The sequence below is a fragment of the Corvus hawaiiensis genome, chromosome W (assembly GCF_020740725.1).
Source record: "Corvus hawaiiensis isolate bCorHaw1 chromosome W, bCorHaw1.pri.cur, whole genome shotgun sequence".
In the NCBI taxonomy this organism is placed as follows: domain Eukaryota; kingdom Metazoa; phylum Chordata; class Aves; order Passeriformes; family Corvidae; genus Corvus; species Corvus hawaiiensis.
In genome coordinates, this window is record NC_063254.1 from 6,150,012 (window position 1) to 6,172,407 (window position 22,396).

Consider the following 22,396-nt stretch of genomic DNA (forward strand, 5'->3'; position numbering starts at 1 on the left):
GCCAACTGGGGTCAAGCCCACACCGCTCTCCGCTACGACACCACTCTCCTCGACGGAGCACCGAGAGACGGCAGTGGAGGTACAGAAGCGCCTGCGCAGTAACGAGTAGCGGTGGACTAGGTGGAGGATTGCTTCCTGCGCTCCTGTCGCAGTTCGGAATTTGCAGTGCGCCTGCGTGTTGGTGAAGAGGGCGGTGTCCGGTCCCGTGTTTTGAACGTCTCGATGCGGGTAGCTCACTATTTGGCAGGAAGGTGAGGAGGCCTCTATCCTGGTGGAAGAGTTCGTGTACGGAGAGCAGGATCCAAATGTAGCAGAGGCGAATTGGAGGCAGCAGTGGTGACTGCGGAGTGGGACAAACGAAACAAGAGGAGCAGGTCCCTATACTGCTGCCGCAGAGAATCTGAGTGGCCTAGTGAGGCAGGAGGACTGCTGCGGCTGCAGTGCTAACGCTTCTAGACCATCCTCCTGGCACTCCCAGGCGCCCATTCCCCCAGCAGGTGAGTAGTGAGTGCAGGGGAAGGGGGAAGGGAAAGGAAAGCGCAGCCTAGGACCGGGTAAAATCGGAGGGAGTCGCTGTGGAATGAGCTCGGAGCCGCTGTTCCTAGCTTTCCCTCCCCTCCTCCTCCGCTGCGGCTGACGTTATTTATATACTTGCGGTGTTCCGTCTCTGTTAACCCTTTCTTCTTCACTGTCTGCCTCAGCAGCCCGCCTGGAAGCCGCGGGAGGCGGGCGAGAGTGGGGGCCCTCGGGCTCCCTTCCCACGTAGCGCCCCGACTCCTTGGCAACCACCACTCTTTTGGGCTCCGGGGGACTGCTGCCCTCGTTTGGCATGGCCCCTCCCGGTATCTACCCCGCCCACATCGCGTCCGTTGCTGGAGAGAAGGCGTCGCAGCTGCACATTCCCCCTTCCTCTCTGTGGATCTATTGTACTGTGGGCTGGGGCCCGCTAAGGGGCTCCCAGCAGAGTGCACGTTGGGAGAGGCAGGTATCTCTGACCTGTCATCTATTCGCTCCCCTCATGAGAAAATGTGGTGAAGGGGATGTGAGGGTGGTGGCCGAGCTCGGCCGTGCCTCAGTAGCCAAAGGCTGGAGCTGTGAAAGTTGCTAACGCGTCGGGCTGGCAGCACTGGAGTTGCACACGCCACCGCTTCTGTCTGGGACACCCAGAGTGTGTGTACGTATGCGCGCGCTTTGCTCGCGCTTTTCTGGGTTCCTTTGTCTGCTGCTGTTGCCGCTTTCCCCTCCTCCCTCCTCGATTCCCTCTCTCTCCTCCCTCCTCGATTCCCTCTCTCTCCTCCCTCCTCTCCTTTCTTTCCCCCTCCCTTCTTTCCCCTCTCTTCCAGACTCAAAACGCTGCTGCAGCTGCAGGTTTGTAAATACTGGACTAACACACACAACATGGCTGACGTTCGCCCTGCTCCTTCACCGGGCTCTTCTCTTTCTCGCTCTGTCTCCACTGCTTATCCTCTTCTCCATTTAGTCTTTTGTTTCTTCTCATTCATCTCCCATTAAAAAAAAGAATTCACCTTCCTTATTGCTCCCATGGCGGGATTTCAAGGGTAAGGATCATCACTTTGGAGGCTTTCTCCTTTCGTTTTGCCGTTTACAACAAAATCCAAACCTAAAATCAGAGGGGGTTTGGGAACCTAGCAAGGCCTGGAGGGAGGGGGAGAATTGGCTGAGCCCTGCTGAGAGAGGCTCGGCTGGAATGCGCGTATCTCTTTGGGGGGAGGGGGCTGGTGCACCAAAGTGTTGGCAGAGATGAAATGCTGTATTATGCTTGCAAAATGATCTAGTAATTTCTTTCATTTTGGGATGTAGCTCAGTATAAGATATCAACTTGGCACAGTCTTATTAAAAAAACCTGAGCTACTTATGTTAGAATAGGCATTGTGTAGTGAAAAAACATAGCATAGGTATTGGCTTTCTCTGTATCTCCTTGTCAATATCTTAAATAGCTCACAGATCACAAGATATAAAACTGGAATTAACACTTGCAAGGTCTCTTTGTGTTGCTAGTTTTCTGTCACAGAATTATTTGCCTTTGTGATGACAATAGTATAAACAGAAGTGTGTTGTTTTTGTTGTTAAAAGGAACATTTTTTCTTAAAAAGTAAAAAGGCATGGCATCGTGAACTGAAGTGTGATATTGAACTACACAACAGCATATTTCTGACTTCTAACACAAGACAAATGTTCAGTTCAGCACCTCCCAACCGCATTTATTCAGAGTACCCCCTTCTGACTTCAAAGAAAATAACATATATTTTATTGGGTTGTTGGGTTTTTTTAATGACATAAAGCCAAAATAACATTTTAATGTCTTGGGCAGTCCTAAAATGATCTGCTGGGGAACAGCATATCTAGGTTTTAAGGATGAGTACCCAAGGTGCAAAGGATGTGATGCTATTGCTTTCTAAATATATATGTTACTGTAACTCATAGTGTTTCGTTTTCAAAGATTATATTTAAAAACTCAGTCTTTATTCAAAGTATGAGCCTATTGATAGCCATGGCTTCTATCAGAGCAGTGCCCTAAAGTAATGTCCTAACTTTTTGTTTGTTTGTTTGTTTTTGCTACTTTGCTTTGGAAGCTTCCAGTGGAGGAGCACTGGCATAGCATAATCATAGTTCTTATTGAAATAGAAGTAGTTACTGCATTTTAATGCTAGAATTAAGTATCATATATTAATAATTTATTTAATTTTTTTCCCTCCTGCTTTTTCCCTCACCATTAACAAGTGTTGATTAACTGGAGGAGACAATAAATAATAGCATCGAGTTTACCACAATGTAAAACTTGAGTGGAGTAATCCAAATTGCATTTTGAAATATGTATTCATGTCATGGCTCCCAAGCCAATTGTAATATTTCTAGATGGAAAAGTCTGAGCAAAAGTCTGTAACTTGATATGTCGGTGAATTTGTGTAGCACTCAGTTACTCTAACTATCATTAACTAGTTAAAACATTAGTTAACTAATTTGTATTTTATCTATGAATGGTGGAAAATGGGCCTGGCATTGCTAAAGTAATTTTCAAGTAATGGTGAAATTATTTAATTGAATAATATACAGTACTTACTACTTTTTTTCATGTGACAGTGGTTGGATTTAACTTTCTGTTTTAATCTAAAATGTGAATTTGGTGATGACACGCAGAAATGTAGGAGGTGAATTGATTTGACTATTTGAGAGGTTGAGGAGAATGTTTTCCTATTCTTTGACCATGTTGTAGCTGATAGTCCCCTTGTATTAACAGTGCCAGCTACTTTAATTGAAGTGCTTTGGATTCAATCCCTGCAGTTCCATTTTCTGGGAGTGATCAGTGGTGTATGGTAAACTGGCTAGTCTTAATGTTCCTTTCTGGAGTTTTTGGCTTGTTTTAGTGTCAGAGTTCTGGGGAGCCTGTTTGCTTAAGACTGCTTGTATCTGCAAGTTTGGAAATGCTTTAGGATAAAAGTGCTCCAATAAAATATATTGTTAATGTTTAAGGTCACTGGTTGATCTCTCATCCTTCTGTTTTCAGTCTTCCTAGTGGTTCAGAGGTAGTCCTGAATACCAAGTTCCCTATGTAACTTTGGGTATAGCCTATTAAGATGATAATTCCCTCTGAATGTGTACCTCAAAGGCTTTTTAATTCTATCCACTGTATTGCTTGGTGGGTTTTTTTTGTATCCCCCACATTACTATTAGGTCAGAACAAGTAATGAATATAGGGAACGTGGGTAACTATTCTGTTTTAAGATTATTATGGTGACTAGGTTGTAAAGTATAACCTTACGTAGCAAACTGATGTCTACCACTGGTGCTGCTTCTTAAGGTGGTATTGCTTTGCCCAGATGTTGCCAGTCACTTCTAAAATTAAGAACTAAGCTTGACATTTTCAGTAGTGTTCACTGACTTGATCTAAAGCATACTAAGCTGCCATTATGCTAATTTCTGAAAAAAACCCTTCACCTATCTACAACTTAAGTTGACCCCCCTTTCAAAAATATAGATTACTCTTTTCTTTTTTTTCTGAACCTGTATTAATCCCATTTAAATGTAAAAATGAGCTTTACTGGATCATGACCTCTTACTCCAAGAAGCACAACTGAAAGACATATCTGTCTCGATTTGAAAGACAGGTGTCTGCTAAGGAAGGCAGTAGCCCCCCTTGGAATGGCAGATGCAACCCCCCTTCCCTCTGAGTTATTACAATTTTGAAATCAAAGGGCCTTTAGGCAAAGATGTGGAAAATAGGAATAACAGTTCTTTACTATTATATATATATGTGTGTATAACCAGTCAAACAAACAACAATAACTATGGCAGTAACAGCAAACAATCACAAACCCAGTCCCATCCTTCTCGGCTGTCAGGCCCTTTCCCCTTGGGTGCAGTTCTGCTCACAGCCGGCAGGGTCGCTGGCGGCTCCCGGTGAGCAGGGCAGGTGCGATGGTTCCTCCGCGGCTGCAGGGGGCGCTCCTGAACGAGCTCGGGAAGCACGCGGCACCGGTGCCCTGGGATCCCGGGTAGGGATGGAACAAAGAAGCTTCACAAACCCCTGGGCAGCTGACCCCGGTGTCCGGCCGGACCCTTGGGAACAGCAGGCTGGAACGGCAGGCTGGAATGGTAGGGACAAGCACAAATCCTGGGTGGCAGACGAGATATGTCCAAACGGGGAACCCCCGGAGGTCTGGGCAGGCAGGGCGAGCAGGGCTACAACGTAGCGAAGGCTCGAAGCAACGGCGGGGCAGGGTGGCCACAGCCCGGCTCCAAGCGGGGCAGGGAAGGCGGGCTTTGGGATCCCGGGGCTTGTCCAGCAGAAGGAAGAAGCGGCCGAAGAAAGCAGTCTCCCTCTCTGTCCGAATGCTGAATGCTGGAGACTGAACTGCCCACACACCCAGGTGAAACAAAAAGGGTAGCCAGCTCTTTTGTTTTTCTTAAGTACCCAGCCATTTGCTTCCCTAGCAACACAAATGGGGAAAATTCCTTTAAGGGAAAGCCAGGAGAGCTCCTAAAACCCCAACATTATCCACCCCGAATTTTTCCCATACTAACATGTTACATGAAAATTAACCCTTTTAACCATATAAATACATGCATCACCCGAATTATATACATATATACATGCTGATACTGATACAAGTACAGAGCCATGGGTAGGTCACCCTAAAACAAGGTCCCCTTGAGGTATGCATCAGGTCTCTCCATCCTTTGGCACCGCCCACCAGGTGCAACCTGGTCCCTGAGCAAAAACAACCCCATGGATGGGTTTGTCTTTGCTCAAGGCAGAATTAACCCAGATAGTGTTTCCAAGCATACCTCTCGTGCACCACTGGAACCTTATCACCGTCTGTTGTTTGTAGAGGTTGAGATTGGGCAGGGCCTGCTCGGCTGGTGGAGCCTCGGGTGTTAACTAACCAGGTGGCTCTTGCTAAATGCACCTCCCAGTTTTTGAAAGTCCCCCCACCCAGTGCCTTCAAGGTGGTTTTAAGCAATCCATTACATTGCTCAACCTTCCCAGCTGCTGGTGCATGGTAAGGGATGTGGTACACCCACTCAATGCCATGTTCTCTAGCCCAGGTGTTTATAAGGCCATTCTTGAAATGAGTCCCATTATCAGACTCGATTCTCTCAGGGGTACCACGCCTCCAAAGGACTTGCTTTTCAAGGCCCAGGATGGTGTTCTGGGCAGTAGCGTGAGGCACAGGGTAGGTCTCCAGCCATCCAGTGGTGGCTTCTACCATTGTGAGCACATAGTGCTTGCCTTGGCGGGTTTGAGGCAGTGTGATGTAATCAATCTGCCAGGCCTCCCCATACTTGTATTTGGACCATCGCCCACCATACCACAGGGGCTTCACCCGCTTGGCCTGCTTGATCGCAGCGCATGTCTCACAATCATGGATAACCTGGGAGATACTGTCCATGGTTAGATCCACCCCTCGATCTCGTGCCCACCTATAGGTGGCATCTCTGCCCTGATGGCCTGAGGCATCATGGGCCCATCGAGCTAGGAACAACTCTCCTTTATGTTGCCAATCCAAGTTTTTCTGGGACACCTCTATTTTCGCAGCCTGATCTACCTGTTTGTTGTTACGATGTTCTTCATTAGCCCTACTCTTAGGGACATGAGCATCTACATGGCGGACCTTCAGGGGTAGCTTCTCTACCCGAGTGGCAATGCCTTTCCACTCCTCAGCAGCCCAGATTGGTTTTCCTCTGCGCTGCCAGTTTGCCTTCTTCCACCTTTCCAGCCAACCCCACAGAGCATTGGCTACTATCCATGAATCAGTGTAGAGGTAGAGCTTTGGCCACTTCTCTCTTTCAGCTATATCCAGAGCTAATTGGATGGCTTTGAGCTCAGCAAATTGGCTCGATCCACCTTCTCCTTCAGTAGCCTGTGCAACTTGTCGTGTGGGGCTCCATACAGCAGCTTTCCATTTCCGGCTAGCGCCTACAATTCGGCAGGAACCATCAGTGAAGAGGGCATATTGTCTTTCATTCTCTGGTAGCTCGTTATATGGTGGGGCTTCTTTGGCACGTGTCACCTGCTCCTCTTCTTCTTCTTCAGAAGATAACCCAAAAGTCTCACCTTCCAACCAGTTCATGATTATTTCCAAGATCCCAGGGCGACTTGGGTTTCCAATTCGGGCGCGCTGTGTGATGAGAGCAATCTCTTTGCTCCAAGTAGCGTCAGTGGCGTGATGCGTGAAAAGAACCTTTCCTTTGAACATCCACCCCAGCACCAGTAGTCGGGGTGCCAGGAGGAGTTGTGCCTCTGTGCCGATTACTTCTGAAGCAGCTTGGACTCCTTCATAAGCTGCCAAGATTTCTTTCTCTGTGGGAGTGTAGTTGGCTTCAGACCCTCTGTAGCTTCGGCTCCAGAATCCCAGTGGTCGGCCCCGAGTCTCACCAGGCGCCTTCTACCAGAGGCTCCAGGACAGACCATTGTTCCCGGCTGCAGAGTAGAGCACGTTCTTCACCTCTGGTCCTGTCCTGACTGGGCCAAGGGCTACGGCGTGAGCAATTTTCTGCTTGATTTGGGCGAAGGCTTGCTGCTGTTCAGGGCCCCAGTGGAAATCGTTTTTCTTGCGGGTAACCAGGTAGAGAGGGCTAACGATCTGGCTGTACTCGGGAATGTGCATCCTCCAGAAACCTATGGCACCTAGGAAAGCTTGTGTTTCCTTCTTGTTGGTCGGTGGAGACATCGCAGTGATCTTGTTGATGACCTCAGTGGGAATCTGACGTCATCCATCTTGCCACTTTACTCCCAGGAACTGGATCTCTCGGGCAGGTCCCTTGACTTTGCTCTTCTTGACGGCGAAACCAGCTTCCAGGAGAATCTGGATAACTTTCTCTCCTTTCTCAAACACTTCTGTTGCGGTGTTCCCCCACACAATGATGTCATCAATGTACTGCAGATGTTCTGGGCCCTCACCCTCTTCCAGTGTAGCCTGGATCAGTCCATGGCAGATGGTGGGACTGTGCTTCCACCCCTGGGGCAGTCGATTCCAGGTGTACTGCACGCCCCTCCAGATGAAGGCAAACTGAGGCCTGCACTCTGCTGCCAGAGGAATGGAGAAATATGCATTAGCAATGTCAGTAGTGGCGTACCACTTTGCTGCTTTGGACTCCAGCTCGTACAGGAGCTCCAACATGTCCGGCACAGCAGCGCTTAATGGTGGAGTCACTTCATTCAAGGCATGATAGTCCACAGTCAATCTCCATTCCCTGTCAGACTTGTGCACAGGCCAGATGGGGCTGTTGAAGGGTGAGTGGGTCTTGCTGACCACCCCTTGGCTCTCCAGCTCATGGATCATCTTGTGGATGGGGATTACAGCATCTCGATTTTTCTGATACTGCCGGCGGTGCACTGTCGAGGTGACAATTGGCACTCGTTGCTCTTCCACTTTCAGGAGCCCAACTGCAGAAGGATTCTCTGATAGTCCAGGCAGGGTGTTCAATTGCCTAATGCCCTCTGCCTCCACAGCAGCAATCCCAAATGCCCACCTGAGTCCTTTTGGGTCTTTGTAATAGCCGTTCCGGAGGAAGTCTATGCCCAGAATACACGGGGCCTCTGGGCCAGTCGCAATCGGATGCTTTTGCCACTCCTTCCCAGTCAGGCTCACCTCAGCTTCCAACAGAGTCAACTGCTGTGATTCCCCGGTCATCCCAGCGATGGATACAGGTTCTGCCCCCACATGTCCCAATGGCATTAAAGTACACTGTGCCCCAGTATCAACCAATGCATCATATTTCTGTGGCTCTGATGTGCCAGGCCATCAGATCCACACCATCCAGAAAACCCGGTTCACCCGTGCCTTTCCCTGGCTAGAGGCAGGGCCCCTCTAGCCCTGGTTATCATTCTTTCCCTGGGCGTACATGCTTGAGGTCCCTTCAAGGGGATCTGACATATCATCCTCCCTTCTGTAATACCTGGCAGCTCGGTCACGGGAGGCTGAGGCTTTCACCTTAGTGGAACCCCCTCGGTTAGTGCCTCCCTCCTTGAGTTCACGCACCCGCACTGCCAGGACAGAAGTGGGTTTCCCATCCCACCTTCTCATGTCTTCCCCATGCTCACACAGGAAAAACAACAGCTCAGCTCGTGGGGTGTACCCTCTCTCTCTAGCTGGGGAACGACGGGCTCTGACTTGGGGGCCTGTGACTTGCACTGGTGCCACACTGATCTTCCTCATCTCTTCCCTGATCTCCTTCATCTCCTCTTTGAGGTCCTGGACCACAGCAGAGACATGAGCTTTCAGCGGACCATTGACCATGCTGTCATAATTCCTGAGCTTGTTGGCGACAGAGCCCACTGTCTCTCGGTTATTGTCAGTATCAATCGTTGCAATGAAGGTGGTGTATTGCGGTGGCCCTAGCTTTGCCAGGTTCCACATCATCTGTCCTGTGCACCTGACCTTATCGGGGTCATTATCATGCTGTCCATCCCTCCCAAAGAGTACCTCTAATACTGCCACCTCTCTTAGCTGCTGGATCCCTTCCTCGAGTGTATTCCACTGCATTCTATGATGGTATTCCTGCATTCTTTCTTTGTGAATGAACCTTTCTCTCACACTCATTAAGAGCCGCTCCCAGAGAGAAAGGGGCCCTGGCTCCCTCACAAATATCTGGTCCACACCTGGATCCTGGGTCAACGATCCCAGATACCTTGCCTCACCACTATCCAGTTGCACACCTGTGCCCATAAGGTCCCAAACCCGAAGCAGCCAGGTTGTATAAGGCTCACGCCCCCTTCGCATTATGTCTTTTCGCATAATACAGAGAGTGTCGTACGACAGGGACTCAGTGATGATTTCTGGGTCTGGCTCTCCTGCTGGTTGTGAGGGCCCTGGTTCCCCATCATCATTAACTGGTCGTACTGATTTGGTCTTATACTTCCTCCTTTGCACAGGGGCGACTGCTGCTGGCTGTGGTTGTCCTTGTGGTTTGGCTGAAACCTGGACGGTTGTAACATCCGTGGGTTCCACTGCTGCACCATCGGACTCACCCTCTTTGGGGCAGGGAGAGAGTTTTTCACTAGCTGAGGAGGTGTATTCCCTCAGCAATTGGCATATCCCCTGGTGCACCTGGCCCATCTCCTGGCATATCTCCTGGCGCATCTCCTGCGTCCCCTTCACCAGTACTCCCACCCAGTTCGGGTAGTCCATTTCTGAGGTGGGCTGTGTGGCGGTATCAGGCTGTGGGGCAGGGTCAGGCTGTGGGGCAGGATCTCTAGTGTCTGGGGCTGTGTCAGTTTCTGGGGCAGGATCAGGCTCTGGGGTAGGATCTCTAGTCTCTGCGGCCGGTGTCTGGGTAGTTATCCAAGCCAATCTCAACTTATCCCTGAGTGCTAAATAGAGTAGGCCTACCAGCACCAGTTGGTTAGTACTCAGAGGGAATCTAAACCCTTCGAAAATTGGTTGGGTGGGTCCAAAGAACTGGTTGAGAGGTTGGGAGAGAACTTCCCCTGGTGTCATTTCCTCACAGAAGGTACCATTGTTAACATAACCCCAAAAACATGCACTTATTGTGTGATAGCCCTTTATCCATGTACCCACATTCCAGAGGAAATTAAAAGCCTATTAATTCCTCACCTTCTCGACCCATAGCGCAAACTGGATAACAGCAATGGTAGCCTTAGTCAGAGGACCCATGTTTAGGTAAGGAGCTGCAAAGGGGAAGAATATAGCCACGGCCACCTGCCACCCGAACCAGGGTAAACTAGACCACATAATGCTGCCTAACAAGGTTCCTATATCCAGCACACAAAACTAAGTTATTCAGGAACTGTTATTCCTTTTTCACCTCTCTCTCTTAATGCCCTCAGGCCTCACATTGGGCGCCAAGATCTGTCTTTGTTTGAAAGACAGGTATCTGCTAAGGAAGGCAGTAGCCCCCCTTGGAATGGCAGATGCAACCCCCCTTCCCTCCGAGTTATTATAATTTTGAAATCAAGGGGCCTTTAGGCAAAGATGTGGAAAATAGGAATAACAGTTCTTTACTATTATATATCTATATGTGTATAACCAGTCAAACAAACAATAACTATGGCAGTAACAGCAAACAATCACAAACCCAGTCCCAGCCTTCTCAGCTGTCAGGCCCTTTCCCCTTGGGTGCAGTTCTGCTCGCAGCCGGCAGGGGCGCTGGTGGCTCCCGGTGAGCAGGGCAGGTGCGATGGTTCCTCCGCGGCTGCAGGGGGCGCTCCTGAACGAGCTCGGGAAGCACGCGGCACCGGTGCCCTGGGATCCCGGGTAGGGATGGAACAAAGAAGCTTCACAAACCCCTGGGCAGCTGACCCCGGTGTCCGGCCGGACCCTTGGGAACAGCAGGCTGGAACGGCAGGCTGGAATGGTAGGGACAAGCACAAATCCTGGGTGGCAGACGAGATATGTCCAAACGGGGAACCCCCGGAGGTCTGGGCAGGCAGGGCGAGCAGGGCTACAACGTAGCGAAGGCTCAAAGCAATGGCGGGGCAGGGCGGTCACAGCCTGGCTCCAAGCGGGGCAGGGAAGGCAGGCTTTGGGATCCCGGGGCTTGTCCAGCAGAAGGAAGAAGCGGCCGAAGAAAGCAGTCTCCCTCTCTGTCCGAATGCTGAATGCTGGAGACTGAACTGCCCACACACCCAGGTGAAACAAAAAGGGTAGCCAGCTCTTTTGTTTTTCTTAAGTACCCAGCCATTTGCTTCCCTAGCAACATGAATGGGGAAAATTCCTTTAACAGAAAAAAAAAAACCAGGAGAGCTCCTAAAACCCCAACAATATCAAACATCACATTTCTGGTCTGGTATATGTTAAGATTAAATAATAATTTTCACAACACAAACAGTTTCCTAGTTTAGTATGTATTTTCTTTATTAAAAATTCTTCCCTCGTGTTTTCAAAAAGGTAACAACTGCACTGTGTAATTTCAAACTTGTTGTTGAGATTTTTAAATCTGGAATTTCCCAGCAGCATAGAAGAAAGCATGTTCTAGAATAGTTCTCTTGTGACATTTTTTTAATTGGGTATAATTGGCAAGGTTGAGGTGTGGGGGGAGAGCAGAGTGTGGCTTCACAAGTGACCTCTGTGGGAGAAACTTGTTGACTGGCCTGTACTAGTTAGAGTTGGTTCCAGACAGCTCATCAGCAACCCCATTGCAGGTCAAAGATGAGCCAATCAGTAAACTTTGTGGCGCCTCTGTGAAAATAAAGCAAGGAAGGGTGGTAAATGCTGAAAAAAAGGAAGAAAAGAAATAACAACAGAAGAGAAGAAAGAGGAGACAGAAGACCATGCTGGAACAGGAAGAGAGCAGGAGCTCAAGTGGTAGTCTGAGCAGGAACTGAGAGGCCTGACTCTAAAGGGACTGCTACCAGTACAGGAACCACCACACACTGACCCAAATTTCCTGAGCTGCCTGTTGCCCCATCAAAGAGACTTTTATGTGTGGTGATGGGATTGGAGAAAGAACAGAGGGAAGGAGAGATTTTTCAGAGGCAAGGGATGATGAAGTGGATTGAAAGCTGTCTGAATGGCTGGACCCAGAGAGTGGTGCTCAATAGCACAAAGTCTAGTTGGAGGCCAGTAGCTAATGGTGTAGCTCAGGGGTCAATACTGGATCCAGTCCTTTTTAACATCTTCATTAATTGTCTGGATGGATGGGGCAGAGTGTACCCTCAACAAGGGAGGGAGTGACTGATATACCAGAGGGTTGTGCTGCCATCCAGGGGGACCTGGACAGGCAGGAGAAATGGGCTGACAAAAACCTCATAAAAATCACCAAAGGGAAGTGTCAAGTTCTGCCCCTGAGGAACAACCTCATGTACCAGTACATGCTGGGAGCCACCCATCTGGAAAGCAGCTTTGCAGAAAAGGACCTGGAGATCCTGGTGAGCACCAGGTTGAACATGAGCCAGCAATGTGCCCTTGTGGCAAAGAAGCCTGATGTTATGCTTGGCTGCATTATGCAAAGTATTGCCAGCAGGTCAAGGGAGGTGATCCTTCCCTTATATTAAGCACTGGTGAGGTCGCACACGGAGTACCATGTCCAGTTCTGGGCTCCAGAGTACAGGAGACATATGGACATACTGGACAGAGCCCAGTGAAGGGCAACTAAGATGATTAAGGCACTAGAGCATCTCACATCTGAGGAAAGGCTGAGAGAGCTGGGAATGTTTAGCCTGAAGAAGGCTCGGGTAGAATCTTATTATCTATAAATACCTGAAGAGAGGCTGAAATGAAGATGGAGCTAGACTCTTTCCAGTGGTACATAGGGACAGGACCAGAGGGAATGGCCACACAGTGAAACACAGGAGATTCCATCTGAACATTAGAAAACACTTCTTTACTGTGAGGATGACCGAGCACTGGGACAGGTTGCCCAGAGAGATGGTGGAGTCTCTGTCCTTGGAAATATTCAAAATCTGTCTAGACATAGTACTGGACAACTGGCTCTAGGTGGCCCTGCTTGAGCAGGGGGATTGAACCAGATGACCTTCAGAGGTCCCTTCCAACCTCAATCATTCTGCTATTTTGTGATTTCTGAGGGAGAATGAGCATGGTTTTTTGTTTGTTTCAGTAACAGAATTGGTAATTAAAAGTTTTTGACAACAAATTAAATTGATTGAAATTCCCCAAAAATCAGTAAACTTTTTGCTCATAATACATTTATGTTTTCTTGTTATCCTTTTTCAAATACTGTGTCAAACAACTAAAATTCAGTACAGTTCTTAGGTCTCTGGTATGCTTAGCTAATGGACATCATCATACTGATGAACATTTTTTGTAGTTCTTCTGTATATCTGTAACTTATCTGGTCTTCAGCTTGAATTGTAAAATGTTTGGAGAGTAAACTGTCTTTAAATTTTCTATGAATTCTACAAATAATGAAAATAAGACTTGGAAAATGTAGGTTGTCTAACACATCTTGTACTCAAAAGACAGCTACATCTGTATGATTTTTGATGGCTGTTTGCCCATCCTGTTCCTTAATCTCCTGTATATTGGACAGTCATAAGATCTCTGTCTTAATGTTGAAAGAAGACACAAGATTTCATTAATGGTTGATTTGCCATGAGTGGAACTGCAGTTATAGGATATCTGATCTGTCAAAATATCCACTGACAGGAGTGTCTTCAAAAAACAGCTTAACAGAAAATTCTGTCTCTTGTGTGGTGCAAATACTTTTCAAAAATCTCACTCTTAAATGCTTTTGGAGTTAGGGAATACACAGGCGTTTGACATATTTGGAAATTGGAAATCATTTGGTACTTATTGCTTGACATTTTGTGAGTAGGGGGAGCATTCACAAAAGCTGCCCTCAGGTCCCATAGAGTCATCTCTACTGAGGAAAAGGCTTTTTCTAGAAGGGAATCAAGATAGAAATCTCTCTTGGTCCATTGACTGCTGAGGTCACCTCAGGTGACTACTGGCTTATTTTTATTGCTAGTATTTGTGAATGAAATCTCTTTTGATCTTCTGTGTGTGTCCTCTGTCCCCCCCCCCCCCCCCGTCCCCCCCCCCATTTTATACTTCTAAGCATACTTTACTGTTAGGTGTCAGCAATAAGACAGAGAGCAAGCAACCTCTCTTCCGGTTTATGTGCTGTCCTAATGATACTGAAATCAGATGGAATAAACTTTCTAACACAATTTGAAGCATTAGAAAGCAGGCATTCTTTATCTGCATAGGACACACAGAGGATCTCTCCTTATTCTGTGTGTACAATGAGACTTTACAACAAGGTATTTATCCATCATAATCATACATATTCATTACGGCATATCACCTATCTGATACATAAACATCACTTTCCTAGAATTAATTTGCATACATCTGCCTCCTACTGGAAGTCCTTTTATGGTCCTGGAGGGTCATCAAAAGGGGCCTCTGGTGGTTGTATTCACTGAATGCTTCGATATTAAAGGTCACCTTCCCTTGAACTTTTTCTTTGGGCATGCATTGTTGCTTCTTGTTAGGTAACTTGCAAAAAAACTCACTGTAGGCCTCTTTATCTGGTTCTCCACTGGTTCCAGCTATGTTTATCATCCTGTGTGCATACCTTTACATCCTTTTATCTTTTTTTGCCAGTTAGTCTTTAAGCTCTATTCAGCAACTTCAGGGAAACTGAAAATTTCTATTCTCTGTTATTTATCACTAACAATTCACTTGTTTAAAGTTGGGGGGGGGAGGGAGGGATTGACTGACTCCTACTCTCAGTTATAGCAATGTTGGCTTGTATTGAGAGGAGGATGAGGCAAATTTAATTCATATGACTAGAGATGTAGCTGTCAATGTTGGATGAAAAGTATATTTTTAAATGATAATGACTTGGGACAGGATTCTTTGCTGTGAGTAAACATCCTAGTTGTCAGTCATGCTGAGGCCTCTAACCACAATTCTGGGAGACTGTATGTTTGGGTGGAGGTAGGGCAAGTTTAAATATGAAGCAGGGATGTGATGGGAGAAAATAGGAAGAAGAGGAGCAAATTTTGTGGGTCAAAACAAAGACAGGGAGATCACTTGCCAATTAACTGCCATGAGCAAAACAGACTTGACTTAGGGAATTTAATCACCGGAGGAGTGAGTTTTTGAAAAAGCTTAATTTATTGCCAATTCATATCTATATATATATATATATATATATATAAAATTACTAATTCAAGTATTGGGAAACAGAATCAAAACAAACATTAAAAGACTTATGGAGAACACACTTAGGAAAACACTTTTCCTTCACCTTTTCCCAGCCTCTGCTTTACTCCAAACTCTTCCCCTTGCCCCTTATGTCTGCAGGTTACACTCAGTTCCTTCAGTGATGCAGTGTGTGTATGTGTAAGTTGTTGTGGTCAGCATATAGCAGCTTCTCTGCTGCTCATTCCTTGTCACTTTTTTTCTGTTCTGGCATGGGTTCTCTACAGGCTGTAGTCCTTTCAGGAATATCTGCTCTGGCATGGGTTCTCTGCAGACTGCAGTTCCTTCAGGAATGTTTGCTCTGCTATGAAGCTCTTTCTATTCTGACCTTGGTGTTTCCTCTGTTGTTTTTCATTTCTTTTTGTTCCCTTCTCCCATTTTTAAATTTTTCCACAGAGGTGCCATCAGCTTTGCTGATTGGTTCAACTTTGGCCAGTGATGGATTTGTTGCTGAGCAGGCTGGAACTGGCTGTGGCAGGCACAGGGTAGTCCCTAACTTCTTGCCACATACACCCAATGGACTATGAAAGGCAGAGGGAGGTGTCTGTTCTTGTGTGTGCTCTATTTATCCATAGGATAGACTTCTAGAAAGCCCTACCTGTATATAAGGGGAGGGATACCCTGCTTTCTGAGATCCTAACTTTTTCCCTTTCTGTGAGTTTTTTTGTTTATTGCCAATATATATTTATGCAAGATTTCAGGAAATCCAGGACATAATTAAGTGTTTATGTTGTTGAATCCAGTGCAGGTCAGACATAAAGATTTCTGCAAAATTTTTTCAAGCTAAGAGGAGGAGGATCTACCTCTTGTCCCTGCCAAAAGTTCTCACTCTAAAGTCCTATCTTGGTGAATGTACTTTCCCATTTCTTTTCCATTTGTGCCACATGTACAATAAATAAAATAATTTAGAAGCAAGATTTTTTAATAAAAAATTATTATCAAAGTAAGAAATCAATACACATTTTCTGTAGGACAAACAAGGTATGCTACGGAAAAATAAAAGATTCCAAGATGGCCTTCATTCTTAGAGTCTTGGCTTCTTTCTTGCCATATTTTTTCACCTCTCTGCTAATACAGGACAAGAAGAACTAAATGTTTGAGGCATACATTTTGCTTGTCTGTAGAGGTAATTCCTCAAAGTCTATTCACAGACAGTCCCTCCAGTTATATAATCTTTTGAAGTACAATAACATAATAAAATTACCTTCTGTCTTGGTTTGAAAGACAGGTGTCTGCCAAGGAAGGCAGGAGTCTCCCTTGAAATGGAAGAAAAAAAAAATTGCAACCCCCTTCCCTCCGAATTATTATAATTTTGAAATTAAGGGGCTTTCAGGCAAAGATATGAGGAACAGGAATAACAGTTCTTTACTATTATATATATGTGTGTGTGTATAACAAGGCAAACAAACAACAATAACTATGGCAGTAACAGCAAACAAACCCAGTCCCAGCCTTCTCGGCTGTCAGGCCCTTTCCCCTTTGGTGCAGTTACTGTCGCGGCCGGCAGGGGCGCTGGTGGCTCCCGATGAGCAGGGCAGGTGCGATAGTTCCCCCTGCGGCTTCAGGGGGCGCTCCAGAGCGAGCTCGGGGAGCACGCGGCACTGGCAGCCTGGGATCCCGGGAAGGGATGGAACAAAGGCTTCACAAACCCCTGGGCAGCCAATCCCGGTGTCTGGCCGGACCCTTGGGAACAGCAGGCCAGAACAGCAGTGACGAGCACAAATCCCAGGTGGCAGACGAGATGTATCGAACTCTGGAGCTGCGGTGGGAACCCCCCAGAGGTCTGGGCAGGCAGGGCGTGGCGGGGCTACAGAGTAGTGAAGGCTTGAAGCAGTGGTGGGGGCAGGGCGGCCGCAGCCCGGCTCCCAGCGAGGCAGGGCAGGCGGGCTTGGGAATCCCGGGGTTTCTCGGGTAGAAGGAAGGCAGCTGAAAAAGCAGAAGTCTTCAGTGCTGATGAATTCCTTCCAGCCTCCCTCTCCGTCCAAACGCAGGGAACTAACAGCCCACCAGCCCAGGTGAAAAAGAGTAGCCAGATGGACCCCTCCCTCTGTGGCCAGGTCTTTTGTTTTTCTTGAGCACCCAGTAATTTGTCCCCCTGGCAACATGTATGGGGACAATTCTTTAAGAGAAAAAGAAAACAGAAGGAGAACTCCTAAAACCCCAACACCTTTCTCTGATGAATTCTCACATCTGTAAATTATTCTAGGTTTTGGTAAGTGCTACCAAATACTGGTCCAGTTCATAAGGGGACTGTTGTTTTCCCAAGATGCTAGGTATTTTGTGTTCTGAAAAAACATTCTAGCAAGAGGGGATAAGCATAGAATACAGTGTGAATTCTTGAGCTACTGGTTGGTTTTGACAGCTCAGTTAAAAGAAATTTAAAACAGTTTTGCTAATTACTGAAGAAAAACTGTTCATATACTTATAAACTTATGCAGGTGTTCTCTGAGAGTATATTTTTTCATAGCCCAATATATAACTTTTCACCAAATAACTTAAAATGTTTATTCTTCCTCTTAAATACTTCCATAAGATCTTCGGGTTTTCATTTATTTTGATGGATATGCAAATATGCATTAGTTTCAGAGCCAGTTCTTTGTGCATTTTTCCCTCCACTTCTTAAAGCATCAGCAGTATCATGATCACTGTTCTCTGTTTTTTCCTCCCCTTCTGGGAAGGGTTGTCAGTTTTACAACTTTATTCCCCCCCCCCGTTCCTTTTTCTTTTCTTTTTTAATTATGCAGGATGTTACTTGTTTTCCATGAAAAATCTGAAAGACCCATATATAAATAAAAAATAACATACAGTGCTATGATGCTGAGAAGTAATCTTTTGTCACAACACACCAGTATAGTAAGCAGTTTAAATTGTCATTTGCCCTTGCTGATGATTTCAGAGTTAATTACAATATTTAAATTATCAGTATTACAGGCCTATGATTTCTTTTTCTACAGCTGTGCTACTCTTCTACAAGCAACAGTTCACTTTAAAGAACTATTTTTCACTGACCTTTCAAATTTCTAAATATATTGAATATTTAGCAGGGCTGCTCTCAAGGAGTTTTTCTCCCAGTCAGTGCTCATGTCTGGGATTGTCCTGACCCAGGTGCAACACCTCGCACTTGGACTTGTTGAACTTCATGAGGTTCTCATGGGCCCAATTCTCAGGTTTGACCAGGTCCCTCTGGCTGGCATCCCTTCCTTCTGTTGTGTCAGCTGCACTGCTCAGCTTGGTGTCATCTGCAAACTTGCTGAGAGCGCACTCGATCCCACTATGTCACTGTGTTCCGGTTTGGCCAAATTTAGAAATATATCCTCTGAGAGAAGGCACAACCACCCCTCCCCTCACCAGGTTCGGGAAAAAATAAATTTTCCTCGAAGGAAAGTGAAGAAGATAAAACTATTTATTTAACAAACACACGGGAAAGGAAAATAATGTTAAATGGTAAAATCTTTCGCTGTAGAGGAAAAACCTGGGAAAGTGTTAGAGTCCTCCCTTTGGTCTCCTCGGAGCTGGGGCTTGGCCCAGGGCCAGGCCCTCTGTGCCCGGTGGAAAGTCCTCCCGATGTGCTCTGATGTTACAGCAATCAAGCAGTCCAGTAGAAAATGGGAGAAAATCTGAAATTCCAGAGAAGGAAAAGTTCAACTCTCAGTGTCTCTCCGGAGAACAAGAAACTGGAAAAAACTGGCCAAAAGCTGACTGGAAAGCCGCAAGCCGGGTGCTTCCTCGCTCCCCTGCCCCAGCTGGGGAAAAAAAAAACCTGCTATCTTTTTGTGTCCTTGAACAAGCTGCAAACTGCTTTGAGAAAGTTTTTGCTCAGGTTTTTTTTTCCTTCCCCCTCTCAGGCTCAGTTTAGAGGCATAGAAAGGCCCAAAAATTAATTTCTGGGCATAGGCAGCGATATGGGATACACATCATAAGGTCACCCCAAGACATTCCACCCCTTATCCCATATTGTTGGCTCAATGCCCAAACTAAGATATTCTAATTCTACATACACATTAATACATATATATATATATATATATACACAGCTATATACGAACAGTGACAGTGACAATCAGCAAGCAGGGGTATGCTGGCATTTCACACTACAGGTGGTTTTCACACAACAATCAGATCTCCCTGTGGTACACAACGTGTTGTTCCATCTTTCTGCATTACCCACCATGTGCAACCAGGTCCCTGAGCAAAGACAACCCCACGGATGGGTTTGTCGGTACTCGAGGCAGAATTTATCCACACAGTCTTTCCTAACAGACCTCTGACATGCACTACTGGGACCTTATCTCCATCTGCTGTATGCAGGGATTCAGATTGGGCGGTGGTCCAAATACAAGTATGGGGAGGCCTGGCAGGTTGATTTTCCCGAACCTGGTGGGGGGAGGGGTGGTTGTGCCTTCTCTCAGAGGATATATTTCTAAATTTGGCCAAACCGGAACAAAGATTAAAGATTAATAATTTAATAATTAAAAAAATAAAAATTAAAGAGCACAGGTTCCAAGACAGAGCCCTGAGGGACACCACTCATCACTGGCCTCCACCTGAACATAGAGCCATTGACCACAAGTCTCTGACTGTGTCCATCCAGCGAATTCCTATTCCACTGAATAGTCCATACATCAAATCCATGTCTCTCCAATTTGGAGATAATGATGTCATGTGGGAGTGTATCAATCCAAACTGAAATAAAACTATGTGGAGGTGGGGATGGAGGGGGGAGGGATGGAGGGGGGAGGGAGGGAGGGAGGAGAAGGAGAGACAAAAGGATAGAAAGGGTAACAATAAAAAGGAATATGGTCTAAAGGCCCAACAGCACTTAACAGCATTTTAACAGTATTTAACTTAAGTTATAAGTTAAACAATTTAGCAAAGGATTCATATAGGATTTACTATACCACAACAGTAACTTACAGGCCTAACTTAGAAATCTAAAGTATTTAAGAATCTAGCAGAGCAGCATTTCTCCCACATTTGATACAGCATATGCACACCTGTATGCACACATACATAAAGAGTCTGCACAATGTACCTGTGAAAAATTCCCCTTGAAAGTAGTGAAATACTCACTTCAGATGCCTTTGCATCTTCTCAACCAGTGAAGGGTTGAGCCTTGAGGAATGGGGGTATCAGCCCAGAATCTGTTGTCATTTGCTAGTCCTCAAGTATACTCGAGAGTTTGCTGGCTCTGAGAGGCTCTACTCAGAGGGAGGTTGCTGGTTGCAGCTGCTGTGGTCCAGGAGCGCTTAAAAGGTCTCAGTTTGGACTGCTGTTTATAGGCTCACAAGAGAGTGGGCTTTGGTCATAACAGTGTTTCATCCTGGCCACATTTCAGGTTGGAAACTCTCTTTGAAAGTGTGAGAACAAAAATATCAGTCCACTTGGCTTGTTATTCAGGCAAAAAAAGTTTCCAAGGTTGTTCATTAAAAAAAGAGCAGGAGCTCATAAGCCAGCACTAGTTCCTGGGAGCAGACAGTGTTTCTGATAAGCTCAAGAGGAGCTGAGCCTAGGTGCTGTTCGTCAAGCCCGAGGCCTAACAAACATTTCTGAGATCATAGTGTGCCCTGGGGGAGATGGGGGATGCACCACCACAATGAGTAAGGACAAAACACTTGCATTCTACTACTTGAAGTTCACTTGCATCTACCTATGGCGGGTTGACCTTGACTGGCTGCTAGGTACCTACCAAGCCATTCTGTTACTCCCCCTTGTCAACAGGATGTGGAGAAAATAAGATGAAAAACTCATGGGGTAACATAAAGGCATTTTATTGAAGAAAAGCAAAGGCTGTGCAAAGGAGCAAAAAGTTTTATTTTCTACTTTGTATCAGCAGACAATGTCCAGCAACTTCCTGGGAAGTCCTCTCTAATTTGATATCCTTCTATGATAACATCACCCACCTAGTAGATGAAGGGAAGGTGGTGGATGTAGGTTTTCTTGGATTTTAGTAAGGCTTTTGATACTGTCCCTCACAGTATCCTGTGGATGCTAGCAAGGGCTAGCAGAGGAATTTTCCTTTGAAACTTTCCTTTCTCATAAGAAAGCAGTTAGAGAAATCCAGCTTCTCACAGCTTCGCTATGAAAGCTTTCGTTCTCATGAGAACTGGATGGACAACAGTTTGTAAGAATGTAAACCATTTCTGCACCTGCAGGTTGTTGTGAGAACACTAGAATTGTTTTCAGTTTTGTGAGAATAATATTTGGAAATGGGTCTCTTACTGCTCAACCTATCACCTCGGGAGGTGGTAGACCAATAGACCAATCATGTAATTTCTCTTTTGGGAACCATGCTATAAAGGTTATGGGTGATTAAACGAGGTCGCTTCGGCCATACCTTGCAACCTGGACTTGTGTCGTGATTCGCCATTCTCTGGGGAATAACAGCGACAGCATCCTTTTGGACAAATTGTCCAACTGTGAGATGAGCAGGTTCATGGTGCACTAGGTGAAGAACGGGCTGAAGGGCAGAGCCCAAAGCGTTGTATTTAGTGGGGCTACATCAGGCTGGTGACCGGTCACTAGCAGTGTTCCTCAGGGCTCAATTCTAGGGCCAGTTCTGTTCAATATTTTGATCAATGATCTGGATGCAGGAGTTGAATGCACCATCAGCAAGTCTGCAGAGGATACCAAACTGGGAGGTGCTGCTGACTCCTGAGGGTCAAGAGGCCTTGCAGAGGTATATAGATAGATTGAAGCATTGGGCAGTCATTAATGGCATGAAATTTAGCAAGAACAAATGCTGGATTCTGCACCAGGGACAAGTATAAATTGGGAGAGGAGTGGCTGGAGAACAGCCCTGCAGGAAAGGATTTGGGGGTGCTGGTTGATAGCAGGCTCAACATAACTCAGCAGTGTGCCCTGGCAGCCAATAGGGCAAAATGTGTTCCAGGGTGCATCAAACACAGCATAACCCGCTGGTCAAAAGAGGTAATTATCCTTCTGTATTTAGCATTGGTGAAGCCTCACCATGAGTACTGTGTGTAGTTCTGGGCCCCACAAAATGCTGGAGTCAGCAGAACTGCCATCCTGGACTTCTGGAGGGCAGACTTTGGCCTGTTTAGGAGACTGGTTGAGAGAGTCCCTTGGGAGGCAGTCCTGAAGGGCAAAGGACTCCAGGAAGGCTGGATGTGCTTTAAGAAAGAAATCTTAGAGGAACAGGAGCAGGCCATCTCCATGCTGAAAGACAAGCCAACACAGAAGACAACTGGCCTGGCAGAACAGAGAGCTTTGGCTCAAACTCA

At 46.4% G+C, this 22,396-nt stretch overlaps 1 protein-coding gene across 1 annotated transcript in view; it reads left to right on the top strand.

The window, feature by feature from the left end:
* Nucleotides 1–212: 212 nt before the first annotated feature.
* The window catches only part of LOC125319344 (spindlin-Z-like), a 148,255-nt gene continuing 126,071 nt past the window's right edge, over nucleotides 213–22,396 (top strand). The window contains exon 1 of the mRNA XM_048290449.1: nucleotides 213–497. The gene's annotated coding sequence lies outside the window, so the exon portion shown is untranslated. The remainder of the gene's footprint in view (nucleotides 498–22,396) is intronic.